A 19,136-nucleotide genomic window follows, 5' to 3' on the forward strand; every position below is an offset into this window, starting at 1 on the left:
GGATGATGGATGGATGGATGGATGGATGGATGGATGATGGATGGACGATGGATGATGGATGATGGATGGATGATGGATGGATGATGGATGGATGGATGATGGATGGATGGATGGATGATGGATGGATGATGGATGATGGATGGATGATGGATGGATGATGGATGGATGATGGATGGATGGATGATGGATGGATGATGGATGGATGATGGATGGATGGATGATGGATGGATGGATGGATGGATGGATGGATGGATGGATGGATGATGGATGGATGGGACCAGGCTGGGGGAGCTTTCCCTGTATCAGCTGGATCTGGCACGGCTCCTGCTCCCTGTGTATGTGGATATGGATGTGCTGTTCAGGCAGCACTCTGGGGAAGGTGAACAAGGGAGGTCATCAGTTCCACCTGAGCCCCAGCCAGGTGCCCATGGATCCAGGGGTTAATTCCTGCCTGGAATGCCTCCCACAGATGGGCCCTGGTGCCCCTGGGTGGCTTTAACTGTCCTGGTGCCTGCCAGATGGGCTCCATCATAGAACAGAATCCCAGGATGGTTGGGGTTGAAAGGACCTCAAGTCCCACCCAGTGCCACCCCTGCCATGGCAGGGACACCTCCCACTGTCCCAGGGTGTCCCAGTGTCCAGCCTGGCCTTGGGCACTGCCAGGGATGGCAGCCACTCCGGGCACACTGTGCCAGGCTGGGTGCAGGTGATCCAGGGGATCTCCAGGGTGTATGAAGATGATTTCTTGATCAGGTGACTGCTGAAATGAGCAGGGGAGATGCTGCGACCTGTACTCAGAGCAGGAAGAAAACTCATGGATGATGCAGCCTTGGATACAGGACCCTGGGAAAACGTGGAGTTCAAGACCTTAGAGGAGAGAGCAAGATAAGCAGTGGAAATAAAACTGTGGGCTCCAGAAGGAAACAATGTTAGCATTTTTGTGGCTTAACTGATGACAATATGTCCCTGGGGGGTGAAGGGGCCCAGGAGAGCTGGGAGATGCCAAGGAAGCTCCTGGAGTGCCGTGTCCATCTCTGGGCTCTGTGCACATGAGGGATGAGGATGTCCCTGCCAGCACTGCCCCAGGTTTATTTTCAGTTATCTCACTTTTTCTATGCCTGCCCTGCAGAATGGCACCGAACCCAGGCACAGATCTGTCCATAAATCCCGTGCTCAGATCCCTAAATCAAGGCAGGAAGAACCAGGGCTGTAGCAGAACCCTCTCAGCCCACTGAAGGTGGGATGGTGGCTGCAGCCGGGAGCTCTGAACTGTGTTTTCCATTTCAGACACATCCTCTGAGCAAGAAAAGCAACTCCTTTCTATAGATTAATAATGAAACTCGTCAAGAACTGCTGTTTCCAGGTAAATTCTGTTAGGATGTTTGGCAGCATCAAAAAGGACCTTCCAACAGACTATTTAGCAAACAGCCTTGTCCATGGGAGCTGAAAGATTTGGCAACGCTTGGTAATTTATGTCCTGCTCTTCTTAAGGGGAGGTAATAAATCACAGAGGGTGTTTCACCTGGGGAGAGGGAGGGAGAGAGAGGGTGCTCTCTGCTCTGCACCTTCATTATTTGTCTGCAGCTTCAAAGCCCAGAGCTGGCTGAGAGCTGCGAGAGGGACGGGTAATGATGCCCCGTAATCAGCAGAGTAATCACGAGATGGCTCTGTTACATTCCTCTCCCTGGAATATTAATGGAGTGGGGACGCTGCAGACTGATGTGCAACAGGGCTTTCAAATCCCTCCACATGGCTCCTCAGCCCATTACTCCTGCTGCTCCGTTCTCTGGGCTGGCAGAGGGAGGTGTGGCACTGAGGAGCCGGGCAGCCTCGCCTCCCTTCCCCACGGAGCCCCAGCAGGGAGAAGCAGCGCTGTGTGCTGGAAACAAGGGGAGGTTTAACTCCACCACCAACCCTGGGCTCACTCAGGCTGCCCTCAGAGGTACCAAGCAGCCAGAAAATGCATTTCACCCAGGTGGAGCCACACCAGCCGTGTGCTCTGATGTGCCCTGCTGCTCTGTGGGCACCCCCTGCCCTCCTCAGCACCCCCAGAGGGTCCCAGAGCAGCAGGGCCATGGTGTTGTCCCCTTGTCCCAGTGCCTTGTGTGTTCCCCCAGCAGGGACATCCCACCAGGAGGCCCAGGGACTGCCCAGGCTGTGCTCAGAGGGGCAGGGAGGCTCTCACCATCCTGGCTGGGCTCAGGGGGCACTGCCAGGGGATCAGAGCTCTGCTCCTGCCACCACAGAATCCTGGAGGCTGGGAAAGCCCTCTGAGATCGAGTCCAACCATTCCCCAGCACTGCCCCATGTCCCCAAAGTGCCACATCCACAGGGCCTTAAATCCCCACAGGGATGAGCACTCCAGCACTGCACCTGCTTAACCACCTTTCAGGGCAAAAATCTGCCCAAAATCCAAACTAAACCTCCTTTGTCCTGTCCCTGTTCCCTGGGAGCAGAGCCCGACCCCTCCTGGCAGGAGCTGTGCAGAGCCACAAGGGCCCCCTGAGCCTCCTTTGCTCCAGGCCGAGCCCCTGCCCAGCTCCCTCAGGGATTCTGCAGCCCCTGCCCAGCTCCCTCAGGGATTCTGCAGCCCCTGCCCAGCTCCCTCAGGGATTCTGCAGCCCCTGCCCGGCTCCCTCAGGGATTCTGCAGCCCCTGCCCAGCTCCCTCAGCTGTTCCTCACAGGATCTGTGCTCCTCACAGGATGATTCTCTGGACAAAAGTCAGGGCATCTCTGTTTCTCTTGGGAAGCACCAGTGCTCTCCCAGAGGGCCTCGGGTGTTTGGTGCATGGAGCAGGAATTCCAGAGTTCTGCTGGGAGCAGGGGAAGCATTCCCAGTGCTGGTCAGGGACAGCACTCCTTGGAAAGGCCCAGATCCAGCCCTCCAGAACCCATTCCATCATGGATCTCACTCTGGTGTCTTGGCACAGCCTCCCAAATCTCTGCCAAGGTCGTCCCTCCTGTGCTCCATCCCCAGCCCACGCCAGTGCCTCCCACAGGAAGGGATCCCATGGAATCCCAACGAGGGCAATGCACAGAACACCAGGGGAGAGAATTCCAACCCAAATCCTGCTCTTAACCCTGGAATATCCTGAGGGGGATGCACAGAACACCAGGGGAGAGAATTCCAACCCAAATCCTGCTCTTAATCCTGGAATATCCTGAGGGAGATGCACAGAACACCAGGGGAGAGAATTCCAACCCAAATCCTGCTCTTAACCCTGGAATATCCTGAGGGGGAAGGGACCCCCAGGGATCCTGCAGCCCAGTCCTGGTCCTGCACAGACACCCCACAATCCCCCCTGTGCATCCCTGGGAGTGTTGGCCAAACATGACCTAATTCCCTGGCAGCACTTCCAGCCTTATCCAAATGTCCCCATTGTTCAGGTTTTCCCAGGAAGCGTTGAGCTCATCCCTCGCCACATTCTGCAAAAAAAATGTTTTCAATTTCCCCCCTGAAGTAACCACAGAAAAATACAAGTTATTCCTGCAACTTAATTCAAGTTAATTTGTCCAAGAGAGGCTCCTTGCGCTGTGTGTGGTTATTTATCTCAGTTAAACTGAGTAACTCCAATTTTAACCAACTTGTTTCTTCCCTGAGGTCAAGGAGGGCTGTGAGCAGGTCCCAGAGACCTGAAGGGACAGACCCTGACCTCTTTATCTTCCTGTAGCCACATCTCCTACCTGAGCTAATTTATTCTCCACAGACTGATAAAGAAATATGAAAAACAGCAAGTCATATCTTGGAGAGGTTTAATGCAGCTGCAAACTCCAAGGGCTCCCTGGCAATTCATCCTTCCAGTGTCTGAAGGGGCCTGCAGAGAACCTGGGGAGGGATTTTGGACAAGGGATGGAGGGACAGGACAAGGGGGGATGGGTTCAGACGGACACAGGGGAAACAGGTGGGATATGGGGAAGGAATTGTTCCCTGGCAGGGTGGGCAGGCCTGGCACAGAATTCCCAGAGCAGCTGTGGCTGCCCCTGGATCCCTGGCAGTGCCCAAGGCCAGGCTGGACACTGGGGCACCCTGGGACAGTGGGAGGTGTCCCTGCCATGGCAGGGGTGGCTCTGGGTGGGATTTAAGGTCCCTTTGAACCCAAACTCTTGGATTCTGTGAATTCCAAGCCCTGCCCCAGACTCTGGGGCATGAGGAGAAACCGCTGGAGCAGAGCATTCACCCGGCCCTCCCCACTCAGTGAGAGCATTCACTGCCCGTGCTGACTCCATTGGACTTCAATGCCAGCCCCCGGCAGGACCAGCTCTGGAATGTTCCCTGCCGAGGTGGAAAAGGCTGGGCAGCCTGTTCAGAGGGACAAGCCCGAGGGAAGATTTGGATGGGGAGCACAGGAGGAGCTGTCCCTCCTGTCCCATCGGGCCAGGGACAGACGCACCATGCCAAGAGCAGCGCCAGGGCTGCCGTGCTGTGCTGCTGCTCCCGGGGAATTCCTGCGGCTGCGAGCAGCAATGAAACCCAGGCTGGGCTCGCCACCTGCTGCTGCTGCTGGCAATGGCAGGAGACAAGGATGGGATGTCCCGCTGTGCCTCACCTGGGATCAGCCCTCCCTGCATCTGCACCTGGAACGGGGCTGCTGGCACTGCCGCAGCAGAGCTGCACGGGGAAAATGGTCCTGAGCCCTGATCCACACGGAATGAGGAGGGAATAACCCCGATCCTGGGACAGGACACAGAACAGCTGCTCTTGGCTCCTTTGGGAAGGGGGGAATGGCAGGGACACCTCCCACTGTCCCAGGGTGTCCCAGTGTCCAGCCTGGCCTTGGGCACTGCAGGGATCCAGGGGCAGCCACAGCTGCTCTGGCAATTCCAGCCCAGCCAGGAATTCCCAATTCCCAATCTCCCACCCATCCCTGCCCTCTGGCACTGGGAGCCATTCCCTGTGTCCATGGCCTCTCCAAGTCTCCAATGCCCACCTGAGTCCCATGTCCCTTTCCCCGTGTCCCTGTCCCCAAGCTGCAGTGCCCACAGGGCCCACAAACCCCAGGGATCTGCACGGGGAGCTCTCCACACCAGCCCTGTGTGCACTGGGCTGACAGTGACATCCCGAGGAGCTCACCAGGTCCCTCTTTCCAGGAATGTCTTCATGTGCTGTGACTGCACAGCTGGGACACGGCCCCAGGCTCCTGTCCCACACATCCCAGAGGGCTGGGAGCTGGGAATGCTGTGCCCAGTGTGGCCTCAGGCCCCTCTCTGTCCATGTGGGATCTGCCCCTGGAGCACTCACCCCGCAGGGAGCAGCCCTGGGCTGGGCCATCGACCCCTGCTTGGGTTTGACAGGAAGAAAGCAGGTGCCAGCCAGGAGGGCAGGATCAGCATCTGGAGCAATTCAATTTGAAATTGATTACATAAATTATGTAATGAGGAAAGATGAGCTGAGTTAGTGCTCCAGCACGACCTGGGAGAGCGAGAGCAGAGCCTGAGCCTCGAGCTGCACATCCCTGCCCACAACTCATGGTGGATCCACTGGTGTCAGAACTCAGCGCATCCCTCTGGGTGTCCAGAGTTGCCAGGACCCCACCGGGGGGCTCGGAGACCCTGGCACACAGCCCAGGGCACCTGGGGATTTGATTTTGACTCTTGGAGCAAGTTGCCAACTTTGTATGAGGACGTGAAAGACACAGAGGTTTGAATAGTGTAATAATAAAATATTCACAGGGTAAAAATGTAGATTTTAGGATTCTTGGTATGGGGGTTATGGGGACAAGATGGAGGAACTTGGGCGTGTCCAGCCTTTCTTCTTCTTCTTCTTGTTCTCCATTTTCTGCTGTGATGCTGGCACTTTGGGATTGGTTTAGAGTAGAAGTGCACTGTCTAACACAGGTGATGGGTATTGGGAATTAAGTGTCAATATGTTCTATGTAGTTTGTAGTATAAAAAGACAAAACCGCCTCAGGGGCAGTCAGAGTGCCTGTGGCTGCCATGCTGAGCAGAAAGAAAATTCTATAGATAAGAATTAATAAACAACCTCAAGACCGAACAGTGAAGAATCCAGACTCGCTTTTCAGTTGCGCTGGCCAAAGCAGAGACACCCTGCACATCTCGGGGCACTGGGAAATACTTCAGCTTCCAGAGAGGGAATTGGTGTCTGCAGCCCCTGCTGGGGTCCCTCTGGCCCCGGGTGACCCCAGCATGGCAGTGCCAGTCCCAGCAGGGCTCTGGCTCAGCTGGATCAGGGCTGACCTTGGGCTCCGCCCGCGGGGCAGCCGAGTGGAAAGCTGGAACCATCATTTTCCAAAGAGACTGCAGGTAAAAAAGCCTCAGGGACAATCTTTTGTCAGTCCCTGAGACTTGATTAACTGCCTTAATTCCACATGATTAATGGCTCTCAGATCTTGGGAGGCCGAGTCTCCCTGCACGTGCTGTGACTGGAGAGGCTCCTTCCCAAAGCTCCTGCAGCTGCTCCAGAGCCACTTCCCTGGCTCTGTCATTGTCCTTCTGCTCCAGAGCCACATTTCCTGTCTCTGTCATTGTCCTTCTGTTCCAGAGCCACTTCCCTGTCTGCCCTTCCCATTCCTTCTGCTCCAGAGCCACTTCCCTGTCTCTGTCATTGTCCTTCTGCTCCAGAGCCACTTCCCTGTCTCTGCCATTGTCCTTCTGCTCCAGAGCCAATTCCTTGTTTCTGTCATTGTCCTTCTGCTCCAGAGCCACATTCCCTGTCTCTGCCATTCCCATTCCCTCTGTTCTCCCCCAGGAATGAGTGCAGGGTGTGGGCACGCTGCTCAGAGCATGGCTGTGTTTCCATGTCCCTGTGTCCCTCAGCAGCGCTGGCAGGGGACTGTCACTGCTCTGCTGCCACCCTGCCCCTGGTGCTCCTCAGAACCACAAAGGAGCCTTGGGTGTCCCCTGAGCTGGCACTGCTGGGGCACCCAGAGTCCCCTGTCAGTTCTGGGCTCCTCATGGCAAGAGAGACCTGGAGGGGCTGGAGCAGGGAGGGGAATAGAGCTGGGATGGGGCTGGAGAATCCCTGAGGGAGCTGGGCAGGGGCTGCAGAATCCCTGAGGGAGCTGGGCAGGGGCTGCAGAATCCCTGAGGGAGCTGGGCAGGGGCTGCAGAATCCCTGAGGGAGCTGGGCAGGGGCTCAGCCTGGGGCAAAGGAGGCTCAGGGGCCCTTGTGGCTCTGCACAGCTCCTGCCAGGAGGGCACAGCCGGGGGGGTCGGGCTCTGCTCCAGGGAACAGGGACAGGAGCAGAGGGAACGGCCTCAGGCTGGGCCAGGACAGCTCAGGGTGGGCACAGCAGGAATTTCCCCATGGAAAGGGGGCTCAGGAACTGCCCAGGGAGGGTTGCAGTGCCCATCCCTGCAGGTGTCCCCTGGAGGTGGCACTGAGAGCTCTGGGCTGGGGACAAGGGGGGCATTGGGCACAGCTGGGATGGGCTTTTCCAACCCCAGGCATCCTGGGATTCTGTGACACAGCAGAACAAACTGTGGGAAGAACATCCCAAAAGTTCTCAAATCTCTGCTGAACAGTCAGAAGAACCCTGCTGCCCATGGGGGTAAGAACCAAACCCATCCCACCCTCAGGGATCATCACTCAGGGATGCTCCTGAGGGAAGCCCAGGCAGATCCTTCCAGCCCTGCACCCTAAATCTGTGCCCAAAATAGAGATGGGAGGAGCACAGGAGAAGAAGGAAGCCTTGGCCTCGTGCCCTTGCAGGACCTGCTGCTGCAGACATGTTCTCCAGATGAACAAGGCTGGCTTCACAGCTCTTGGCAAATGTGGGCATGCTGAACATTTGGGCTAATTATCATAAACAAGACCTAATTAATGTACTGAAGGGGCAGGAGGTGGTGGAGCACACATGTTCCACACAGGCCCCACTGACAACGATTGAGAGATGGGACTCCTGGTGCAAGCAAGAAGCCAATTTATTATTTCCACAGCTCAGCTTATATCCTCTCACTGCTTATGTTTCTTAGCAGCATTGCTTAGCCACAGCCTTGAATGATTTCCTTAAAACAAAGCAAAAAGTTCCTTCCTTCCTTCCTTCCTTCCTTCCTTCCTTCCTTCCTTCCTTCCTTCCTTCCTTCCTTCCTTCCTTCCTTCCTTCCTTCCTTCCTTCCTTCCTTCCTTCCTTCCTTCCTTCCTTCCTTCCTTCCTTCCTTCCTTCCTTCCTTCCTTCCTTCCTTCCTTCCTTCCTTCCTTCCTTCCTTCCTTCCTTCCTTCCTTCCTTCCTTCCTTCCTTCCTTCCTCTCTCTTCCTCTCTCTTCCTCTCTCTTCCTCTCTCTTCCTCTCTCTTCCTCTCTCTTCCTCTCTCTTCCTCTCTCTTCCTCTCTCTTCCTCTCTCTTCCTCTCTCTTCCTCTCTCTTCCTCTCTCTTCCTCTCTCTTCCTCTCTCTTCCTCTCTCTTCCTCTCTCTTCCTCTCTCTTCCTCTCTCTTCCTCTCTCTTCCTCTCTCTTCCTCTCTCTTCCTCTCTCTTCCTCTCTCTTCCTTTTCTTTCTTTCTTTCTCTGCTTTTCCCAGGGCTTTTGGCCCACCGAGGTCAGGATGTCCACATCATTTATTACCTCTGCAGAATTTTTTGCTGTTCCCCCCATACCCTACAGCAGCCCTCAGAGACCCTCTGGTAGCTGAACAATTAATCATTAATCATTAATATCACCCGGCACAGGTTAAACCAGTGGAGACTCCAGCAGAAATCCACAGCACTGGACCAAGGATTCACCCCATTCCTGCCCTGCTTAATGGAATGCAAGGACTGTGCACCTCCAGGATCTATAAATAAACTCCCAGGGCTGATTTGCTGCTCCTGTGCTTAATGGTGGGAAATTGCATCCTGGATTTTCTGGGGCGGGCAGCGACCTGGAGGATGTGGAGGGAATACCCAGGGGTGGTTGTGCTCCCCTGGGGTGGAATAGGAGAGGTCAAACCCCAGCCCAGCTGAGCCCTGAGGGGAGCTCTGGGAAGGCAGAAGGGAGCTGAGTTTCACACAAATCACTGTTTATATTTCTTTCTATAGAAAATGGAAGTGCTGCTGGATCGGTGGGGTTTGGGTTCTCAGAGCGAAACACAAAACCAGGCCCCGTGCAAACAGCAGCTGAACTCACTGGGCACCCACTCCCACATCAACTTCCACCATTTTCCATTCCACGTCTCCCAGGTTTCCCTGTGGGATGGATTCCTGCTGAGGCCAGGAGCAGCTGGGTCTGGCTCACACCAGGCTCATCCCTGGGGTGCTCCAGTGCTGTCCCCACACCCCTGGGCTCAGGGCTGGATCCTGGGAGAGAGTTTGAATGGGAATTTGGGATCCCTGCCTGGGCATTCCCACACAGGGCCTGCCCCTGCTCCCTGGCAGGGAGAATGACTGAAAAAAGGAGGATTCCATCAGATTTAGGGAAGTTAACTGGTGTTCCCCACTCTAGGACCTTTTCAATGTTTATAAAATGGACAAGGTTTACATTTTCTGTGCCAGGTCAGTCCCAAGCTGATCCTTCTGGAACATTCTCCCCACAATAAGCAGGCTACTGCAGGATTCCCATCCCTGGCAGTGCCCAAGGCCAGGCTGGACGGGGCTGGGAGCAGCCTGGGACACTGGGAGGTGTCCCTGCCATGGCAGGGGTGGCACTGGAAGGTTTTTAATGTCCCTTCCAACCCAAACCAGTCTGGGATTCTGGGATTCTCTTTCTAAAAGCAATTGCAGAGAAGAAACCAAGGGAAGGTGAAGGCAGGGTGGGTGTGGGAACTGCAGGTGCTGCACACACCCAGGGCCTGCATCCAGGGCCCTTCCAGCAGTAAACTGGGCATTTCCTTGTGCCATTCCCAAAAACCCTCCTGTTTTCCAGGCAATATGGAGCTCACAGAGATGCCTGGGAATGTCCATTCACAGCCTGGAGCTCTCACAGGCTTTTTATGATCCTTGTTTCATCATGAATTTTAGTGCCAGCCCAAATTAAATTCATTTTACAATATGTATTTATTCCCCAGCTTCTTAACAGAACAATTTGGAAACATCCCAGAGCCTTTAAACAACAAAAGTGTTTTTCCTTTATGGCAAAAAAACCGGCTTTTTGCTTTCATTTTCCCAGGGAGAGCAGCCAGCAAAGGCCCCCCTCCAGCTTGCACAAGGATGGATTTTTTTCCATACAAAACTTCAGCAGTTTAGCACTTCCAAGCTGTCATTGTCACACCACAGTCAGTTAATTACATTTATAATTCCAGAAACATGGGTGGTAGAAATTGAATCTCAAGTAAAAGACTTTGTCTCCCAGACAGTGGGCAAATAAAACTTTGCTTATCTCACTGTAATTTCATGATACACAGCATGGGGTGGTGAAAAATCCCTCAATAATGTAACTTATCACAAACAGGGAGTGCCGCACTCTTTCTTCCTTTTGTTTTTATCATATTTTCCCAAGGTTGTGAAAGGCTCCAGCTGAGTGAAGCTCCCCATTCCCTCTCCCCACACCACAAACCAACCTGTGCCTTCTGTCACCATCACATTTTCTGAAAAATCCCCTTGCCCAGGATTTCTTCTCCTGGGAAGCTGAGAAGCCTCAGAGAAAAAGGAAAACAATAATTATCTCATCTGCTTCTCCTGTGTTCTGCTGCTATGGAATGTGCTTTGGACATTGTTTATCCAACAGGTGATTCTTTGATTGGTTTTATGTGAATTGTTTTTACTTAATGACCAATCACCATCAGCTGTGTTGGACTCTGGAGAGTCACTAATTTTTAATTAGTATCTTGTTAAGCATTCTGTAAGTATTCTTTCTCTGTTCTTTAATATAGTTTTAGTATAGTAATATAAAATAAAATAAAAAAATAGAAAATAAAATATATAAAATATAAAATAAAATACAAATATAAAATATAATATAAAATTAAACATAAAATAAAATATAAAATAATATAAAATAAAAATAAAAATAAAAATTAAATAAAAATTAAAAAATATAAAATAAAAAGTAAAATAAAAATAAAATAAAAATAAAATATATAAAATATAAAATAAAATACAAATATAAAATAGAATATAAAATTAAACATAAAATAAAATATAAAATAATAAAAAATAAAAAATAAAAAATAAATAAAAATTAAATAAAAATTAAAATATATAAAATAAAAAATAAAAAAAAAATAAAATAAAATAATAATGTAATGTAATGTAATATAAAACAATAAATTAGCCTTCTAAGAACATGCAGTCATATTCATCATTTCCTTCCTGCCACAGGGGACCCTGACAATACCACAGCCTCCCCTTTCCTGAGCACTCTTTTCCAGCTGCTTCCCAGTCCTGTGTGCTAAACTCAGCTTGTGACACTCCAATGATCTCCTCCAGGCATCCCAAATGATTTTGGAAGGGAAAATACCCTGAGATGAGTGGAACACAAGGATGAAACAAGCTCCTTATCCTGCCAGGTGTCACCCTGAACAAGGAGCTTGGAAGTGCCATTAATGCAGCCCAGGTGTGGGCAGCTGTGCCAGGAGTGGGGACACACCATGGGGAAGGTTGGTTTTCCCTGCTGTTGGAAGGACTGACAGGAGATCCTGTGGAAATTCCCAGCCTGTTTGGTCTGGAGAAGGCTCAGTTCCCTCAGGAGCCGTGCAGGGCTGGCCTGGCTCAGACAGGTCAGCAAGGCACCACTCCAGAGCCCAAGAGGAGACACAAAAAGGCAGGGATTTGTCCCAGCATCATTATCCTGCCCCAAGGCACATTTCCTGTCACACAGTGATGGCTCTGGGGGCACTGGGAACACATAAACAAAGCCAGGCTCAAAACATAAAAATAAAAAATGGGATTCTTGGCGTTGCTTTCCAGAGAGGACTGACACAAAAAGGCAGAAATCATCCCAAAGCCACCTGGGTTCATGATTCAGGCTCCGGCTCCTGCCTCACAGGATGCATGGAGCATATCCCAAGAGATGCCCGCTCCCACAGAAAGGGGGAATGGGCTCCAAGATCCCACAGCTGCCCTGGGAGCAGCCACAGAACCACAGGGATGGTTTGGATTGGAAGGGAAGTGCCCAAGGCCAGGGCTGGGAGCAGCCTGGGACAGTGGGAGGTGTCCCTGCCACGGCAGGGATGGCACTGGGTGGGATTTAAGGTCCCTTCCAAGCCCAAAGCATTCCAGGAGTGTAAGGAATGGAAGTTACCCTCAGGAGCATCAGCAACACCCACCCAGTGTCAAACCTGTGACAGGAAATAAAAATAAAAATAAAAATTCACCTGGCCAGCACTGCCCAGGTGAAGCACTGCCCAAACCCCACATTTTGGGGCTGGCAGTGGAAAAAATGGCACATTTCTGCTTCCTCAGCTCTGCTCCTGCTGCTCTTTGTGCTCCAGAGGAACACTGCCAGGCAGAGCTGAGGTAAATACATTCCAGGGGGTTACAGAGCAATAATTCCAGTGGAAAGCACAGACCATGAAGCTGTAATGCTCTGAAATCCTTCACAGCTCCAGAGGAAAGGAGCTGTGTGCCCAATTTAACCCATGAGCCCCGAGGAAAGAGACCTGGCAAGGGCAGCAGAGGTTTGGTCTGGCAGATCTGTATCCATCAGGAGCTCGTGGCCAGCAGAGATCACAGGAGGAGCTCAGAGGGCAGCACCAGGTGGAGTCCAAGTGTCTGTGAGGAGGAAGGGCCTGGCTTCATTGCACCTGACACCTGGAGAGAATAAAAGCTCTTAGCAAGGGGCATCATCCATCACCTCCTAAACAGAAACCTCCCCCTCTGCAGCCTCTGGAAGGCTCAAATGCCAGAGTGGCTTTTCAGACCTGTTGCTGATGCTTCAAAAAGGAGACACAATATTCCAGTAATTCTCTGCAGTTAGACTAAAATCCAAATTCTGCTCCTTCCCTTTTCTTGATTATCTGCTCATTGGCAAAGCTGATTTTCATCAAATCCCAGACTGCACAACAGATAGAGTAATGGTCAGCAGACATATTAATTATTTTAACATTTGCTAGGAACTAACATTTAAATCTTGTTTTATGCACGTGTTTTATTTTTATTTTGACATTTCTTACTTTTTTTGTTAAACAATTAAACCATATCTCCCTACATTGTCCAAACCATTTATCATCGATCCATTTTTCAATCAACCTTCCCCTATATTCTCTAGAACTAAAAACTAAACAATTAATCATCATCATTCCTCAATCACCCCAAAACAAATGCTAACTAACTACTAACAGAACTAACCCTAAACCCAAACTCTTTCTTTTCTTTTCTTTCCCGCCCCCCCTCCAAAAAAAACCCAACCCTAAATTTATATTTATATATAAATATGATCACAAATTATCAATCAACCATCCACTTTTGGGTTGGAAAGGATGGAAAAGCCCATCCAGTGCCACCCCTGGATGGACAGGGACACCTTCCCCTGTCCCAGGCTGCTCCAAGCCTGTTGGGAAAGATGAAAATTTGACAAGAAAGTTTCCCAGATATGTGTGCTTGGCAGAAAGCTCTCAGAATGTAGGACCTGAGAGCAGAACAGAGGTGGAAGCAAGTTTTGATACAGAAGAATAACAGATGTATGAATTGAGAATTGCTGCACTGGACAACTAAAAAAGCAAAGGTTGAGCTGGAAGGAGGTTTTATGACTAGAGCAAAGGATATGTTGACCACAAACAAAAAAGATGTTTTTACCAAGCAGAAATAGGTCTTAGGAAAAGCAGAAGACACCACGGGAAAACGAACATGCCAATGTGGCAAGCAGGAAAAAGGTTTAAGAATTTTCCACTGCAAGAAAACAGAAAAGCAACTTTAAGCTTGAACTGTAACACATTAGCTCATGTGGTTGGACAGCAGTGACCATAAGATGGCAATGACAGTGGCTGTGGGGAACAGTAAAGGTGTCGTGCATGAGGCTGATTGGTTGTTATGTATTAAGATGCTCAGCAAAGAAAAATATATAATGGTTGTAACCAGAACTAAGGGGCTTCAGGTTTGCCTACAGCTTTAGGCACAGCTCTGTCACCCACGAGCCATGGCTGCCACCATCACATTTCCTGAAAAATCCCCTTGCCCAGGATTTCTTCTCCTGGGAAGCTGAGAAGCCTCAGAGAAAAATGAAAACAGTAAGTGTCTCATTTGCCTCTCCTGTGTTTTGCTGCTTTGGAATGTGGTTGGAGATTGTTTATCCAACAGGTGAATTACTTAATGGCCAATCATGGGCAGGTTGTGTCGGGACTCTGGAAGAGGTCACAAGTTTTTAATTAGTATCTTGTTAATTAATTAATTAATTGATTAATTAGTATCTTCTGGCCATATCCTTTCTCTATTCTTTAGTGTAGTTTAGTATAGCATTCTTTAATATAATATAGATTCATATAATAATAAATCTTATCCTTCTGAGAACATGGGGTCAGACTCATCATTTTCATTCCTGCCGTGGGGGACCCCGACAATAGCACCCATGGCTGCTGTAGCACCTTCTGTACCATGAACAGCATTTTGAAGAGCTGCCTGATGTCCCCCATCTCTCACACAAGCCCCAGTGTCCAGCCTGGCCCTGGGCACTGCCAGGGATCCAGGGGCAGCCCCAGCTGCTCTGGCAATCCCAGCCCAGCCCCTCATCACCCTCCCTGCCAGGAATTCATTCCTAATATCCCAATTTCTAAACTCCTGTTTTGTCCAATCACTCCAGCTCCTGGGAGCATCTCTTCCCAAACTTCTCTAGCACCAGGCCCTCATGGAGGCCTCAGGATTCTCTTCTGGAGCACAGGGATCCAGCCCTGCCAGGGAAGGGGGATCAGAGCCAGCACCACTGCACTCACAGATGGTACAAATCCTGCATAGGAATGCCTCAAGGGAACCTCATTCCCTGGAAACTGAGGGCTCCAGGTGTCCCTGCTCCTTGCCCAGGGCAATGTGCCAGAGCTGGGCAGCAGCCCTGACTCAGGGACCCATCCCACGTCCCACTGAGCTGCTCCTCATCCTCACGAGCATCTCCAACCCCACCCTGCCCTCCTGGACCCCCCCAGTGCCCTGGCTGCTCCCTCCAGCCCCCCCTGAGTGCGCCTGGACCTGGTGGGCTCAGTGCCAGCCCTGCCAGCTCTGGAATGAAGCCATCCAAAGGGACACGGGAGCCACAGGATGGAGTAGCCATGGCAACCCAGCGTGGCTCCCTGCTTCCCTTCCCATTGCATCACTGCTCCCCTCTCAGCTGCTGCCTCTCCAGCCTCCTGGATAATTCCCAGGCCCAGCTGGGACACCAATGCTCTTGGAAAATAATTCTATTAACAGGTTTTTCGTCTTGAAAGTGCTGCAGTAAAATCAGATTTTATCAAAATAGGAGAGAGGGGAAGGAAAAAGATGTCACCAGTGCTGAGTCTCAGTGGATGGAAAGCTGGGATAGCCATAAAAGTGTGGAGTAAAAACTCCAAACCTGACACTAAATTTCATCAGAAATGGACTGATGAACTTCAGCCCCACAAAAGAAGGGGCAGATTTGGCTGCCTCCCACAGTTTTAATGGCTTATTTATTTGTTAATCACTATTTTTGCAGAATGTGAGAAAGAAAAGCAAGAAATGTGTTTGAAATCTATAACAACATGTACTCCCTGTAACCCTGCATGGAAATTCTGCCAGGAGAAAACTGAATTGGGAATATTGGAATCCCTGAGGCTGGAAAAGAGCTCCAAGATCAGAGTCCCAGCTGTGCCCAATGCCCACCCTCTCCCCAGCCCAGAGCTCTCAGTGCCACCTCCAGGGGACACCTGCAGGGATGGGCACTGCAACCCTCCCTGGGCAGTTCCTGAGCCCCCTTTCCATGGGGAAATTCCTGCTGTGCCCACCCTGAGCTGCCCTGGCCCAGCCTGAGGCCGTTCCCTCTGCTCCTGTCCCTGTTCCCTGGAGCAGAGCCCGACCCCCCCGGCTGTGCCCTCCTGGCAGGAGCTGTGCAGAGCCACAAGGGCCCCCTGAGCCTCCTTTGCTCCAGGCTGAGCCCCTGCCCAGCTCCCTCAGGGATTCTGCAGCCCCTGCCCAGCTCCCTCAGGGATTCTGCAGCCCCTGCCCGGCTCCCTCAGGGATTCTGCAGCCCCTGCCCGGCTCCCTCAGGGATTCTGCAGCCCCTGCCCAGCTCCCTCATCTGCCCCTCCTCATCTCCTGAACAGGGTCATGAATTCCCTTTTGTTCAACCTTCCCACTCTTTGTGACTTAAAGGGAGGAGAAGCCTGGAATTTCCTTAAATTCCAACAAGAGGGGGAAGGGTCAGCTCTCCAGCCCAGAATCACCACCTTGGTGTCCTTGATGGGTTGGTGACCGAAACCTACAGAGTTTTAATCCCCTGGGATAATCCATTACTGAGGTTCTCCTTGCAGCACCAAGAGCAAACCCCACCAATGTGACTCTGGAACCCCATAAATCCAAAATGCAAACACATCCACACTGCCTCCACGTCCCTGTTCACACCCAGTACCTTGCCCAAGAACCCATCAATGCAGTCAGTTTAAAACCTTGTTTGCAGGGACTCCTTGCAGGAATCTGAACATGTTCCCTCTCCCTTCCCTTGGAATTAGTATGCCATTGTGAGGATCCAGGCCATTTGCAGGAATATAAAATATTCAATTAATAAGGCTCTGGAATTTTTAATCATGCCATTGAAATGCTAAGGAGTGCATTAACATTTCTTATTCCCTATAAAGGATGGATCTCCAGCTCTGTGCCTGTGCCAGAACAGCCCTGTGGAGCTCCAGGTGGGGTTTTGGGCTCCTTCCTAAACCAGTGCTAAAAGGCAGCATTAATGCAGATTAGGCTAAATCTCATCACCACTGGAGTAACACTCCAGGAGAGAATGAAATTACCAACTGCTCTCGGTTTAAAGAGCTGAGGGGAACATTTTTTCCCCCATTTCCAGCTAGCAGGGAATTACACAGGGAGTCTTGCCAGCAGTGGCTTAGGCCTTGGTGAAGAAAAACAAAACAAGAAAAGCAGAGGGCTCTGCCTTAAGCACTGTCCTATTTTACACCATTTCAGCTCAGGGCTTGCTCAGATGCACAAGTGTGATCTTTTTTGTTATTTCTGAGGTGATTTCTCTTCCATGAATGGAAACACTGCAATTTCACTGCTGGCAAATGACCACTAGAGAAAAATCCTCTTCAAAACAGCCCTAATTATGAGCCACGAGAATTTTTTATTTCCTTTATTGCTTCTGCATAACTTCTTGCCAAATCTTGGGGCAGGTTATGGCCCTGGGAGAACATCTCACCTTGCAGGGAGATAATGTCAGCCTCTGGTGGTTTAACCCCAGCTCATTATCCTCATTCTGAATTCAAATCACTCCCAGCTCCTGGGAGGGAACTGAACTCTATCCCAGCCCAAACCAGGACACTCCATCACCACAGTGTGCTGTGTATTAACAACAGGCACAACACATCTGTCTTTAAATAAAAATCAGCCTTGCAACCAATGGGGATTACTCAAAGAGATCACTTAACAAAAACGTTCAAAAGATAAGGGAAGTTACAGAGACAAGCAAAAATAAAACTTTATCAATAAGGGGAAAGACAACAAGGATGTTTTAAAAGAATTAACAGGTGAAATAATTGTAATAGCTTGGATCTGTTATTGGGAATCAATACAGTAACTCTTAGAGAATACATAAAACAAATACTTATCTTTTGTGGTTCTAAGGGAAATATTCATTTTTTGATGATAGCAACTAAATATTTTCTATTCAATCACTGTTTAAATAAGATTCTTAAGTGACCACAACCTGAGCTTATCACAGACAATTTTCACAGAACTTGTGAGCAGCCCCCAAGAGCTCCAGAATGTTTAATGGGACTGACCAGCCAGGCAACACCATGACAGTGAGGGAGCTTGGGGTGGCAGATTAATTACCAGGATGGTGACTGGATTTCAGAAAAACCATACCTGAATGCTGACAGCAATTGATAGCAGAGATGGGGTCTCCATGGCTGGCACACACCAAGCTGTTCAGAGATTCCAAAAGCTCAGCATTTATCCCTTTTCAGCACAGCTGAAAATAGCACTGCCCACAACACTGACGTTCCTTGGTAACATTGCTTCATCTCAGCTCTGCACAAAGCCACACAGGTTTTGCATTTTCTGCATACAAACACACCTTGATCCTCCCCAGGGTTCTGCCTGCCCAGCCTTGTGGCCTGCTGGGTCTGTGCTGGTGTTCACAGGGTCCCAGGGTGAGGGGAGAGATGAGAATCTTGATTCCATGTTTCAGAAGGCTGATTTATTATTTTATGATATATTAAATGAAAATGAGATATTAAAACTACACTAAAAGAATAGAAGAAAGGATTTCATCAGAGGGAAGGGAAGGGAAGGGAAGGGAAGGGAAGGGAAGGGAAGGGAAGGGAAGGGAAGGGAAGGGAAGGGAAGGGAAGGGAAGGAAAGGAAAGGAAAGGAAAGGAAAGGAAAGGAAAGGAAAGGAAAGGAAAGGAAAGGAAAGGAAAGGAAAGGAAAGGAAAGGAAAGGAAAGGAAAGGAAAGGAAAGGAAAGGAAAGGAAAGGAAAGGAAATCTTGTGAGTGCTCACAGCCTCAACACAGGTGGCTGTCATTGAGTAAAAACAATTTCACATGCTGGGTAAACAATTCTCCAAATCACATTCCAAAGCAGCAAAACATGGAGAAGCTGAAGTTTCCCAGCTTCTCAGGAGAAAAGATCCTAACGAAAGGATTTTTCATAAAATATATCAGTGACACTTAACTACAAAACTACATTTACCACACTATTAAAATGTTTATACAGCACTACTAATCAATGCAACAAAGTACACATAGTAAATATCTGCACAGAGCCACGTAATGTGCGTTTTTCACAGGGTCCTATAGCGACACTTGCCTGCAGCCGCTCCAGCTCTGCTCCCGAGCAGCCCAGGCGGAGCGGGACAGCGCCAGGGACGGACGGACAGACGGACGGATGGAATGGAATGGAATGGATGGAGGGATGTGGAAGGCAGCTCCTGCCACCTCGTGGGGACAGCGCTCCTCTCCCACCGCACCTCGGCGCTGCTCCCTCCCTCTGGATCAGCCGGGCAGCCCCAGCTTCCCCCGGGATGCAGAAATGTTCCCTCATGTGAAAAATGTGTATTTTATGGTTGGCTTTTGGTGAATATTCAAATGAAGATTGTATGTGTTGTGTTAGAAAGTGATGCTGTGTTCATTCTCTTAAGTAGTGTGTTAAATAGTTTTAGGTTA

The 19,136-nt window shown here is 50.3% G+C and overlaps 1 long non-coding RNA gene across 1 annotated transcript in view; it reads right to left on the reverse strand.

Moving 5' to 3' along the window:
- LOC143694252 (uncharacterized) overlaps positions 1-17,934 on the reverse strand; it is a 29,538-nt gene extending 11,604 nt beyond the window's left edge. The window contains exons 1-2 of the long non-coding RNA XR_013182601.1: positions 17,835-17,934; positions 12,470-12,620 (exon numbers count right to left, since the gene is read on the reverse strand). This is a non-coding gene — a long non-coding RNA (uncharacterized LOC143694252). The remainder of the gene's footprint in view (positions 1-12,469; positions 12,621-17,834) is intronic.
- Between the last annotated feature and the right edge of the window lie 1,202 nt (positions 17,935-19,136).

The sequence above is a fragment of the Agelaius phoeniceus genome, chromosome 6 (genome assembly GCF_051311805.1).
Source record: "Agelaius phoeniceus isolate bAgePho1 chromosome 6, bAgePho1.hap1, whole genome shotgun sequence".
Taxonomy (NCBI): domain Eukaryota; kingdom Metazoa; phylum Chordata; class Aves; order Passeriformes; family Icteridae; genus Agelaius; species Agelaius phoeniceus.